At 45.2% G+C, this 12,667-nt stretch overlaps 1 protein-coding gene across 1 annotated transcript in view; it reads left to right on the forward strand.

Annotated features, from left to right (window-relative positions):
- The first annotated feature begins 4,965 nt into the window (after positions 1–4,965).
- Positions 4,966–12,667, forward strand: part of LOC126571289 (CD109 antigen) — a 31,192-nt gene continuing 23,490 nt past the window's right edge. Inside the window, exons 1-2 of the mRNA XM_050229656.1 lie at positions 4,966–5,041; positions 5,129–5,831. The gene's annotated coding sequence lies outside the window, so the exon portion shown is untranslated. The remainder of the gene's footprint in view (positions 5,042–5,128; positions 5,832–12,667) is intronic.

Genomic DNA, 12,667 nt, shown 5'->3' on the forward strand with positions numbered 1-12,667 from the left:
CCTCGTAGTACAGGGCATCGTCCTGGTACGATCACAGCAGACACACCAAAAAGACATACAATTACACAAAAAGAAAAAAAAAAGAAATAATAGGTAAGCAATTCGTCTAATTCGCCATACCCACCACACTATCAAAACATACACACATTTTTTCACATTCTCGTGCAAGCATTTTTAAGTAAAGAAAAAAAAACAACCTCGAGAGAGCAACGTACACACATCACAGAATTCACGGTGCACGGTTTATTCGTCAGAAACCACCATATATTTCTCGAACAAAAGCATCGTTAGCAAAATGTTTCTAACCATATTCCGCTCTCACGTACGAAGCACTCTGTAATAATTAGAAAGTGAAAACAAACAATGTGGAAGACAGAACTTATTCTCACAAATCGGAACCATCCCAGATAGTGTAGCAAAACACACAAACAAAAGCAACATAACAACACCCGGAGTATTAGTGCGCGACCGAAAGACTAAGCTGACGGATGATAATGGCAAAACAAATTTTTTTTCCGTTGCGTTACACGTAACGGGCGTTGTGCATGATGTGAATATGGTAATGTTCATTATCGTGTGCCAGCGCATCGATATTCGATGAATTCTAATACCCGTGACGCGAATTAAAACGTTCCAAATAGTCAGAGACCAAAAAGGAGTGCGAGCAGAGAGTTTGGATAGTGATTCACCAGCACAATTAGCACACCAGGCTTTGAGCGAAACAGTCTCATCACCGCATTTGTCCTAGTGAGCCGGTGCGAACACAGGTGCTGGTTAGTTAGCCACTCGACGTAGACAAACGCTCCTGCTAGAACGCCTAAACTTCCAGCATCAGACAGAAGGAACACAGGAATACCAACCAAGCAAAACACAATACTACTTGCGCTGTACAAGGATGGAACATTGTCCTTTAGAATGTTTGCTTATTTCTGCAGCCGTTGTTACTTATTGAAACACTGTTTACTCGTTGATTGATCGTCTGCCGTAGTTTATTTACCGCCATCAGGTGCATCTTTATTAGATAAGTTAGCCAAAGATTTGTCAACTAAACTGCGAGCAACACACCAGCTCACAGACATTGATAAACAAAAATGTTCCATTATGCTTTCAAGCCATACACACTCGAACTGACAAGAGCTATGCGGTGCATCATTACTCTAGGGTTAATATGGAATGGGCATGTGCAGCTCCCGAAACACCAAACTCCGTGCATGCTGCAGTTGGGGTGTGTCTGTGTGCATCTTGAGATATTATTACTGCTAGTTAGAGCAAAAGGAGCACAGGGCATCCGTTTGAATGTTCGTTTGGTAAATAGAATCATTTCATTCTACCACCAAGGTAAGCTCCATCATCTGTTGCAAACTGTGCAGCTCCATTGCTGAACAATCGCTTGATAACGACGAAGCGACCGCTGTTGTGGACGCTGATGCGTACGTGTGGTGCACAATCTGATAGCAGACAATGTGTGTACCGTATTCAGCCTTTGCTTATCTCATTAACCCGCGCCCTTAGAAACACCTACTTTTAGGCATCATGCGCAATGAGCGCAAAAGAAGGTCAAAAACTAGCTCCACCGTTACCATGAGTGTGCACGGAACGAAGGATCGTCTACGCACCTCGACTGAGCGCTTAGAAGGGTCACCAGAACAGAGCAACTAAGTCTTGTGGGAAGTGTGCGAGCTACGCATAACAAGACACAGATGCCCCCTCGGGGGAAATCGTCGGCGGCCGATAAAGTGAAGCAGGGTGGGAAACAAAACACAGAGCCACACAGATAGGGAGACAGAGAGAAGGAAATGGAATATTGAAAATAAGGAAAACATTAAAAAAAAACCAAAAAACGAAAAAAAACAAACCAAATTATTTGGCAAAACAATGCTGCAACTACCGCGCACGGCAGGCACTCGCACGGACGAGACAGGAAAAGCACACACAGACACACACGTACCCACGAGAAACCTGTGTGTGATACAGTATGATGCAACAAAAAATTAAAAAAAAGACAAAAACTACCAAACTGTAGAGTTATAACTAACAAAAGGAATAATAAAACATCAACCACACTCAACAACAACAAGAACAACAAGAGCAGCAGCAACACAGAAAAGAAATATTAAATTAATGAATGCAAAACGGCAAAAAACCAAACCCAACTGGGAGACAACAAAAACCAACAGCTGGCTAAGGACGTAGGGAGAAAGAAAGCGAGAGAGAGAACGGAAAAGAGATGGGAAAATGGTTGAACGGAAGAGAAAAATGACGATGAAAATGCAATGGTAAGGAAGGAACGAGCAAGAAAGCAGAAAAACTACCAGATATTGTTATTATGTATAATGTTTGACCAATAAAAGAAAAACAGTTGATTTAAAATAATGCCAATGTTAGCCTTTTTTGTCTCTGTTGGCACCCATATGCGATTTTGCTGTGTTTTTGTTGTGTGTTATAGATTGTCTATGCTATGCTAAATGTATAGTTTTGTTGTTTTCTTACATTCTTCTGTTGATGTGGCTTGTATTGGTTGGCTATGTGGTTCATGTGTTTGTCTCTTATTGTTTTATATTATATTCTCCACATTTTATGTTGTATTTCGGACTTTTTCTTTCGGTTAGCCAGTTGTTTTCATCTTTCCAATTTCGTTTTGTTTACTTTCTTTCCCGGACCACTTTCTTTACAGGGAAAAGCTGAAGAAGTGATGTTCACCGACGGTCGTGTCGCCTTCTGCAGCTACTGTAAATACGAACGATCGATCGACAGGTATGCAGTGAACCGCCGGCGCATGGTCATCATCGAGCGTTCGCTGTCTGGAACAATTTGCGATGGAAATCTCCGTCACCGATCGACGACCATCCCGCTACTATCCTTTGCCCCAGTACTGTTAGCAGTTCGGTTCGGTTGGTTAGGAATACTTTAAAACATCCCGGTCTTTCTATCGTTAGTATGATTCAATCCTCCGATTTCATTCATTCATTTATCTTTTTTTAACCAAAACATCACCGTGTTGGGATGCATCTTACGCTATGCATTGCCATCAGTAGGTGTTTTGGAATCTTTTTTTTTAATACTTCGTCCACAATAATTCTTCAGATTATTTACTTTTCGGTTTCGATGTGCCCACTGTGAATAGGATTCGCCAAGTTGTATCTCTCTGCGGATACTTGTTGAAATCGGAAAGTTGGAAATGTTGCGTTTAGCTTTTGAAAACAAACAACTAAATCTTCGTTAAGGGTGTTCGGACGATGAGTTACTGGAATCAAAAACATGAAATGCATTATTGCAGCAGCAGACAGCAGTGATACAATGCCAAACCATTGTTGATCGTTGTATGTTAGGACTAGTAAGTAATGGGGTTATTGTTAGCAGTCTACAGTTTGTGGTCCACGAAGATGACATTTTCTGGCGAAACACCCTCACAAAGCTAGTAGGATGAAATAGATGGAATCAGTCGTGAAAAACACGAGAAATCATGGAGTGTGCGAGGGCACGAAAAGAGAGGAAGAAAGAGCGCAGGCAAGCTAGCAAAGGTACCGAAATATCTTGCAACAGCAAAAGTACATGAAAATAATTTCAACTGCGCATACTTTCAGCGACAGTTTGCAGTCCATAAAGACCACCCTTTTCTTATTAAGTAGATAGTGTAGAAAACGGTTACGACACCATGCAACGGAGGGGAGCTTAGAGATTACGTTGGATTTACGAATGCTTGAATTAAAGTTGACAACACTACGAGTATTGAACGGCACGATTTTCTTAGTTCAAATCCTGCAGCCCAAACGACAACTATGATTGCGACTTTCTTCACGTGCGATGATGCCTCGTATAATAATTGCCGTTGCCGTGCCTGGACATTGTGGAATACCGATGCTACTGGTTTGCTTCGTTAAATTGCAGTGTCACATTGTTTCAAACTGTCTGTAAAGAGCATTCGGCCTTATACCGGTCGGAACCGAGAACCTCTTTTGGGAACGGCATCAATACTGGTCTATACGCTAGCCTCTTCCACATTCGCAGCGTATCGAATGCCGATATGTTGAAAGTGCCCACAGAAACTACATCCAACACACTTATTCTCCTTCCATTTGGGAATGCTAAGCGTAACAAAAACCACCGTCTGAACAGACCATCATTAGAACTTACCAGAACCCAGCTACACGACACGAGCGCGGGCTCTACCTATCCCACTATTTCAACAGCAAGTTCTTTTTTAAATAACATCTTAAACACGACAATGTTAAACTATTTCTAAGAAAAACAAAAACCAAAACTTAACCTAGCGGAAAACAATAAACCGTAATCGTTTGTTTTTCTCTCTCTGAAATCCATGCGAGTTTCACTCCACGCCTCATGATGACCACAATTTAAAATTATTATCCTTGGAACAAGGATGGCCTAGGGCCTTAATGTAGCGAGTGTATCGGCTGCAAGCGGTGTGTTCTTTTATTTAATTTTAAGGATACGAGATGAGGTGCTGCTAGAGATGCTGATTCGTTGAAATAACGGCCTTTTCATTTTTTCAAAATGGTAAGGATTTTCTGTCGCGCTCAGTCACTCGCTGGCTCTCGCTCTCACAAAACTTAGGAAACGATAAAAACGATAAAATGCATCTTGCTTCTCGCTCACTCTCCCGTGCGAGAACGAGAGCGAAATAAAAATTGTAAGTACAGTGATGGTCGATAATATAGCACCACAAAAGCATCATATATTTTAAAGTTGTGTTTGCCTATGATACAAGAAATACTTGAATACAGCAATGTGTGCGAAGATAATTTATGTTTTTTTTGTGATTTTGTACCAAAATTGATCCCATGGGATCCTGTGGCTGGCAAATCAAATACCCGCCCGTACCTGCCTCCAGTAACGCACTTAGTGTCAGGGATCGTCAGTGTGCCGCACTTAGAAACGAGAAAACGAGAAAACGAAAAAATAAATTCAAAAAAAGAGAAACCACCGACCGAGCAAGACGTGTGTGCGCGCGTGTCCTGTTTTGGCTGCCTATACCAGGATCAAAGGACGATCCGCGGTCATGGCGATAGCGTGAAATAACGTAACAAGTACTTTTCTTAATTTAAACCTTTTTAAAAAACGTGCATCGTTGTTCGTAAGTCCTTAAGTCGATCGGTTTTTCCTGCAGGACCTCGGGAGTCCTTTTTCTAAAACAGTTCACAAGAGTGTCCGCGAGCGGCACTTAAATTCCTCCGCGTAGCATGAGAAAGTGAAGCACAGCATAACCTGCAGTGGAGGTGTGTGCTTGCCTGGCAGCCAGCAAGCCAGCAAGCCAACAAGGTGTGGCTCAGCCGTCGTCGACTGATCGGTCCGCATCCCTTTTCCTGCTCGCTGCCACACGGTGCCTCGATTTCAACAGAACGCCTAGACACCACCGGAGATGCTGCTGGTTGGTGTGTGCTGAGTATTGGGCTAGTGATCTTTTGACCGCTTGGATAATTCTATTAACAAGCTTCCCACCGCCATCGCCACCCTCTCCCGTCCACGAGCATAGATTTCGATCGCGCTCATCGCGTCTTCCGTCGCCCTCAAAAAGTGTTCGCAATACGTGGTGCTTCATGCGAGTGTGCGTTGCAATTTGCAGTAAAATAGTGGAAATCAGTGAAAATTAAGAGTGAAAAGATCTCAGCAGGCTGTGGGCCAGAAAATTGGGTGTTGCCTCAACGCGTGGATCGCGCGGTCCGTGTTTGTGCGTGCGTGCGTGCGTGCGTGCGTTTGTTGGCTCCGAGGTATTGGTGGCGCATTTTGCGGGAGCCCAGCTTCGAGTCGCGATAAAAAAAAACGGTCTTCAGGGTGTTGGTGGCGCGCGATCATCGCGGCGAACAAAACAGGTAAATAACCGCTGTGTGTGTCTACGTGTACCCAAAGGGTTGCCACCGCCTTAACGGCGACCGTTGGCACCCGTAATTGAAAAGAAAACATTCCCTGCCTTCTCGATTCCTCGAATACAATATGAGCCATGAGGTTTTTGTTTGCTAAATTATGCGGCCCTCAAAAGCAATTAACCTACTTGGGTGCGGTTCCCAGAACAAAAGAACCAACATTTTAAATGAGCGAAAAGAAACGAACCCACGTAACGATGAAATTCCTTTGGCCGGTATGCTGCATCTGTGTGCGTTTCTACCTGGTGTAAAGATGCTGCACTTACCTGAAACACCCCATTCGAGGGTCCTCTTACCAACACTCACCTGTTGCTCGTGTGTACAGCATACGCAACATTAATGTTGCCGCAGCATCTTATGGGGCGTAGGGCGTGGATCGTCCGTTGTTTGTTTGTTGACTGACAGGTGTGTGCGTAAGCTCGTCGCTGTCAGAATCAGCGTGAGTTGAGTTGAGGATCATCATTTAAAACCGTAAAAGGGTCGGATGCAGATCAGCGATCGTTCGCATAAGAATCCAAATATGATCGCTGCAAGCTGAGTTATGCGAGACAACAGACTCGTCACCATGCGTCGCCAGCAGTGCAAGGTGATCACGATCGCGATGACGCATCGTAGCGACTGTAGATGGTGGCATCTCACCAACACCCCGCTTTTCAACGTTGATGCGAGTCTCTGCCACCATACTCGAGGCCCTGGAGGGTGGTGTCCAGCTGCAGCAACTGTCCGCGCGCTGTGTGTCCGATCGATTGACATCACTTACACCTAGAGGCTTTAATTAAGCGCGAGTGAGTCACTAGCAAGTGGCGTTGAAGATGAAAACTTGACTGTTCGTTTAGTTTAGTTTTCTATTATTATTATTTAGCTACACTCTTTTAAAGACACTTGGGCAATCTTCGACCCTCTGAAACTTCGATTTGCACCCCTTTTATTTTAGGGAAAATCGCATTCCTTAACCTCCCCAAAAAACAGTCACCAAACGGTTGGACTGTTTCTGAAGTGTTTGTCTTTCCCCTCGATTAGCAACGTAATTGTAGCGGAACTCGAGTAGAAGAAAATTGCGATTTTTTGTTCATCGACGGAACACAAATGCGAAATTGAAGTTGCATGCTGAGAGAGGGTGAGCAGTAAATATGTCTCTTAAATTGAAAGCATACTCCCTCTTCTGTCACTCCGAAAAAAAAACCATTTATCGAGCGGGAATATTCTAAAATCTATTGCTTGGTGAGCTGTCCAAACCATTCCTTGGCTAGTTTCGGGTTTGTTGTGTGTTTAGCATCGACAACCCTCCCAAACGGTGTTACCGTGGCAACGCAGGGCACCGGCAAAACCATACAAACCGCCGATGGTGGTAGCACCGTACCGGCTCTTGTGCCTTATTAGAAGTTGTGGCATTGATGGTAGCTTTACCTCTCCTTTCTTGGACGAGGTGGAATGCTGTTTATGTTTCGCTTATTAGCATTGATCCAATACCACCCCCTTCCCCTATCGCATCGGCATTGTTGCAAAGGAATATGGATCATTCTTCCCTCTTTCCTCTTTTTCAAAATATTGCGTGTTGATATGATAACTGAGTTGTTGGGAAAAAATGGCATTTGATAATGAAAAACGATTTTTTTTCATCATTCCTAACGTGCGCTGATGTGAGTGTACGTGAAAAACGAAATTAATTTCCTGTCTAGACGGTGAGAGAAAAGGGTTGAATGAAATGATAAAAAAGGAGAAACCGTAAATTCTTATTCCTTCTCGATTCCTTCCCTTCTCTCGCTGTGATGGTGGTCAACACGCCAAACGGTAGCACGCCACGCGCCTCCCTTACCACAATTATGCCGATGACCGGCGAAAAGTAACACAAAGCAGCACCTTATGTTGCTTTGGAAAAAATGCGCCTTTCCAGCAGCAGCAGCGAGCGATTCGATCAGAAAATGAATGCAAATTGGTGCTTTATGTCCACCGGCTAATGGTCTCTCCTCTGGATCGTCGACAAAACCCAACGAGAATCGTTTTTGTGAGACCACCACCCAGTAAACGAATACCTTAATAGCCCAGCAGATCGATATCCAGGCGTTGTGAGCTAGGTTCCTTATTATTGTACAATTCGGTTCGTTTTTCGGGATCGAAGTATTCCGCTTCGTTGTCCAACATTTCTCAAAAAAAAAGTCTCAAACACATTTTGATGGATTTGTTTTTGCATACAACTATCCGTGGAATGAAAATTACTCTTTCAATCATCAAAAATTAAATGCAAATTAATTTCGTTAGAACATTCCGTTCTCCTTGCTACGCTTCACCGAATTTGTTGTTCCAAAAAAAAAACTGCAAATTTTCACCACCCATACCGGCGCAATCACCCTCCTGTCCGGTCGAGAGACCCATCTGTCGCTTATCTGTGGTTGCAATATTATGTTTTTCCCCTTTCCCAGTGGTGCTGCTTGGTTCCAGTGTCTGTTTCTAACGGTCGGTTGAGTGGCGGCGCCCGGACCATCCGAGGCCGAGCCCGGTGGTGTCTGTTTCAAGCTGATTAGATGCATTACACATGTGTGTCGGCCGTTAGCCAGGCGGACGCAGTGGCAGGGATGACGCCGTCAAGAGGCGGCCTTTTTTCTGTGTTATCCTTTAACGAAGCCGCCGTCACCGGTTCTGATGGTGTGGTATATTGGACTCGGTCTCCCCCTATCTCTTTCTCGCGCTCTTTAATTACCAACCACCGTGTACCAGGGTCTGCTGGAGGAACGGATAGGGGAAAAATGCAAACGTAATCGGTTTTAATGGAAAACGAAACGCTGATTCTCGCTCACCACCGGTGAGTTTGTCGTCGACCGGCTACTGGTTGTTTAGTTTGCGGTTTTCAAAGGACACTTCCCGCCGTCTCAGGTACATGAGCACGAGTGGACGGGATATTACATTAAAAGTGGAATCGTTCCCACGACCCCGTACAGCTCCTTCGCACTGAATGTCATAAATTCACTTCAGTTTTGGCCAGTGGTGGACTTTCTGCGCAAACAAAAAAACATATGCCATGTGCTTCCGGTGACGGCAGGAGAATCGAGACCATCCGAGAGAATGAGGAAATTCGTCATTTCATAGCAGCAAGTGAGCCCTCGCGGCTCGATCGTGCATCATTAAAGACCTCACGACTGTCGTCTGTGTTTATGTCTTTATTCGGGGCTCGCCGCTTCAATTTACTTCTTGTACTTTTTAGTTCTGACAAAAAGAATTTTGTTGCATGATTAGGGGCTGTTATTTATTCGTGAGCCTTACGAGATGTTGTGCCTCTTTGCTATGATATTCATTTTTGACGTCGCTTACCATAAGGGGAGCATAATTTATCGCAAGATCTATTTCGTTTCCTCTCTGTTTCTCCCTCTCTGGATCGTTCGCATTTGAATGGTGGCTGCAATTTTGTTTTTAATCAAATATATCCTCTGCTAATCGTGCCCGCAGCACGTGAAAACAATAGTCCTTCTCGTGAAGTGGACTTCCCAAGGACCCCTGTGGACTTAGGGAGGGGAACACAATACTGGCAGAATACGACGTAGATCAGTGTAGTTCTTACAACACTGCACCGGATAAAACGGAAAAGATACGAGCAGTTTAATGGCACGAGCGCCTGTCTGTGGCCGACAGAAGGTGGCGGTGTCCCCGTATTTTGAATGCGCTTTTACACGCCATTCGGTGCGGCCAGGAAGTCGAGATCGACGGTGAATAGGGCGCTAATGAGGAGAATGAGTTTTTCATTTAATAAACTTTTTCCACTTCGACATATTCTCTGCTAGCTAGAATTTTCCGTTAGTTTGATTCCTGGGGACAGCGTCCGTTGCGCGCCCGTATGCAAACGATGTGTTTATAACCCGACGAGTCACTTCTACTCTTGAATTCACATCCACAACCGCGTGAGAAGAAGGTGGAGAAGGTGCCAGACAAGCTTCGTACAGAAAAGTATGACTTTGTTTGGACTTTTTCATGGTTCCTTGCTAATTCGGTAAGCGACGACACCTAATCCATCGGGTGGCGGTCTTCCATGGACACCCAAAAAGCGTGCAATGTCTGATCCGTTAATCTTAAGACACGCTGATCCTTTCCGAGTCCGGCGCACCGGTTGCGGGTGACATTCTCACACAGCTGTCCGTCTCTTCCATATCCTGTTAAAGCGCTTCTTTCCCTCGAAAGAAGCAGCTTACCGTTATGATGGTCTCAAGGGAGGGAAGAGTGAGTGGCGATCGGCGCGGAACTACGGTTGAAATCGGACACGCCCGAGGAGCAACATTTCATAAAAACCAATTACCACCACGGAGAAACGCCGCGGGTCCCTGTCGCGGGTGACAAGTGGGCTGCAAATTGGTTCTCCTTTTTCCCGAAAAAAAAAAGAAAAGTGACATTCGGCGCGCTCGGGTATTCGGTTACCTTTACCTTCCGACTAATTACTTCAACCATTACCATCGAGCACCGCAGCCAAGTGGGACCGAGTACACCCGATTGCGCTTCGACAGGGTCCTAGGTATGGAAATATGATGCAGCATGTCGCGCTGCTGCTTATGCTGTGTTGTATTCCAGTGGAACAGCGCTTGGATTATCCGTCCACGCGACTAGAGCGTAGAATTCTTCGAACGCGTTTCGTTCTGGGTTGTTCCAATGCTCATAACTTCCTAAAGTTAACTTCCGGTCTTCTCCAGCCGATAGAATCATTTACCCAAAACTAGAGCGTAGCGGATGCAATCAAGCGCGCACGTCACATACTCTACTCCCCCAGGGGTACGTGTTTGCTTCATCTCTCACCCAGAAAAGCGTTCGACGACGAGTTAGTGGTCTTTCCATTCTCGCTCTGCCAGGTTGCGATTCTTCAAGTTTCATCATGCGTGCTATTGCGATCCGTAGAGATGTCATCTTCCATCCGTTGCGCTTGTAGAGCAGTTCAAATTGGTGTCATTAATAATGATGGATCAAACGAAGAAGCTAATGCGCCTCCACACAGAGAGCGGGGGTGCTTAGAGTTGGCGCAATCCACTGATGCGTAGCGATTGAAGACGACGCTCTCAATAACGGCATTAGAACGCCAGTTGTTGCCATTCCCTAGTACCAAGTCAGAGCACAGTACTAGTGATTGCCACATTCGCTTTTATCACGTCTACCGACATTGAGACATTGACTACCAAGTGTCTGCAATGACTTGGTGATATTGACTGACGGATAGCACTGATCGCACTCCGCCACTGGAAATAACAAAGAAGCGGATTAGCGACACGCCGCCATTCAGCTGCATTTGGAGGCGTGAGTATTACCGACCGAGACAGAGACTGGCGCCCTTCCAGACAGGTCGCCAGACCACCCCGTGGTCCCGGTGGGAGTAGTAAGTTCGTCTGTTCGCGAGTCGCGCGATGATGGTGCGAAACTGGAACGAAAATCGATTGTTTGTCAAGACTTATGATGGACGCGCGACGAGTTCATTGGCTCGGGATTTAGGTCCTAGCCACGGGTCCAGACCACCGCCGCGCCATACCTGTGACACGCAGGTAAGAGACATTTTTGGAGATCCTTTTGAGTTCGGACCTAGACATCATAATTTGTCTTTTTAAGAACCGGGAATGGGATCCTCCATCGAGTACCTCAGGCGCGCGGTACAGTTCCTGCCTCCAATGAGCTTGACCGTTACTTTATGGCATCAAATGTTTACACAGAAAGCGGGTAAAGGACCTGCAGTTGACGGTTATCCTCCCGCTCGCTGCTGTGTTTGTCTCTATATCCGACGTGTCATTGTAAAGTGGTCTTTGCGGCGTAGCGAGGGGGCCTGAATATGGCTGCTTCAGGGGACTGCACTATCTCTATAGGCAAATTAGTCGGAATTTCGCTGTCATGTCCACGCTCTCCGCCTGGGTTGGTGGCTTCTGTGGGTGCCATATGACGCCCCCGGAGACAGCCAACACCACCGCGTTAATGGCACCCTTCAATGTTCTACTGGTCCGTGGTAGTACCAGGGGTGTGCGTGCTGTATTTGGAGATAACCCTTTGTCTCAACCCCCAGAAAGCAATTCGATATTTTAATCTTTATTTGTATTACGACGTGAAGTATGGAGGGGGAGACCGACCTGTTCTTCTGATCAGTGTTCCCTTTACCCTCGATGGTAATTTTTATTGTTTTTTATGTGTAGTCATTGTGCAATTGAATCGACACAAAAATCGCCCAACATCTCCAGGGCCCCATTGATCTCTGCTGCAACGGAAATAAAATATACATTGCGGTCAAACGGTGTGAGTCATTGCGTCGTCGGTACCCCGGATGGAAGTTTATTGCCTCTCTAGACACATTGCGTTTAATTAGGGCTGGTGGGGTGAATATTTTAGTCAGCGGTTTTTTTTTAAATTAAACTAAATTGCTTCTACCAGCAGGTGCAAATCATATAAAACATTTATGTACACTCCGTTAGGATTTGACAGTTGCTCTGAACACAGGATTGATAGGACACACCGGTTGGATCATCATATCATTCGATAATATTTGTTCTTCGATCAGATACACTTAACGTTCGCAATGTGTTTAACATTTCACTTCAATGGAAAATGGTGGTTCTCTCCTTGTTCTCTCTTTGTATGAAGAGAGTAATTGCATTGTTTATCAGAGACCCACATCAAAGCCACGCATTACCCGTACCAAGGTTCTATTTATTTTCATTTCCGCTTCCTGGAATGCGCTGCTCCGCGTTTGGTCGTTTCTCGTAGGATTCGAAACTTATTACCACCTTCGACGCGGCTCTCACGCAAATGGAATATTTCGAAAACCATTGAGTGCGTGC

The sequence above is a fragment of the Anopheles aquasalis genome, chromosome 2 (genome assembly GCF_943734665.1).
Source record: "Anopheles aquasalis chromosome 2, idAnoAquaMG_Q_19, whole genome shotgun sequence".
Classification (NCBI taxonomy): Eukaryota; Metazoa; Arthropoda; class Insecta; order Diptera; family Culicidae; genus Anopheles; species Anopheles aquasalis.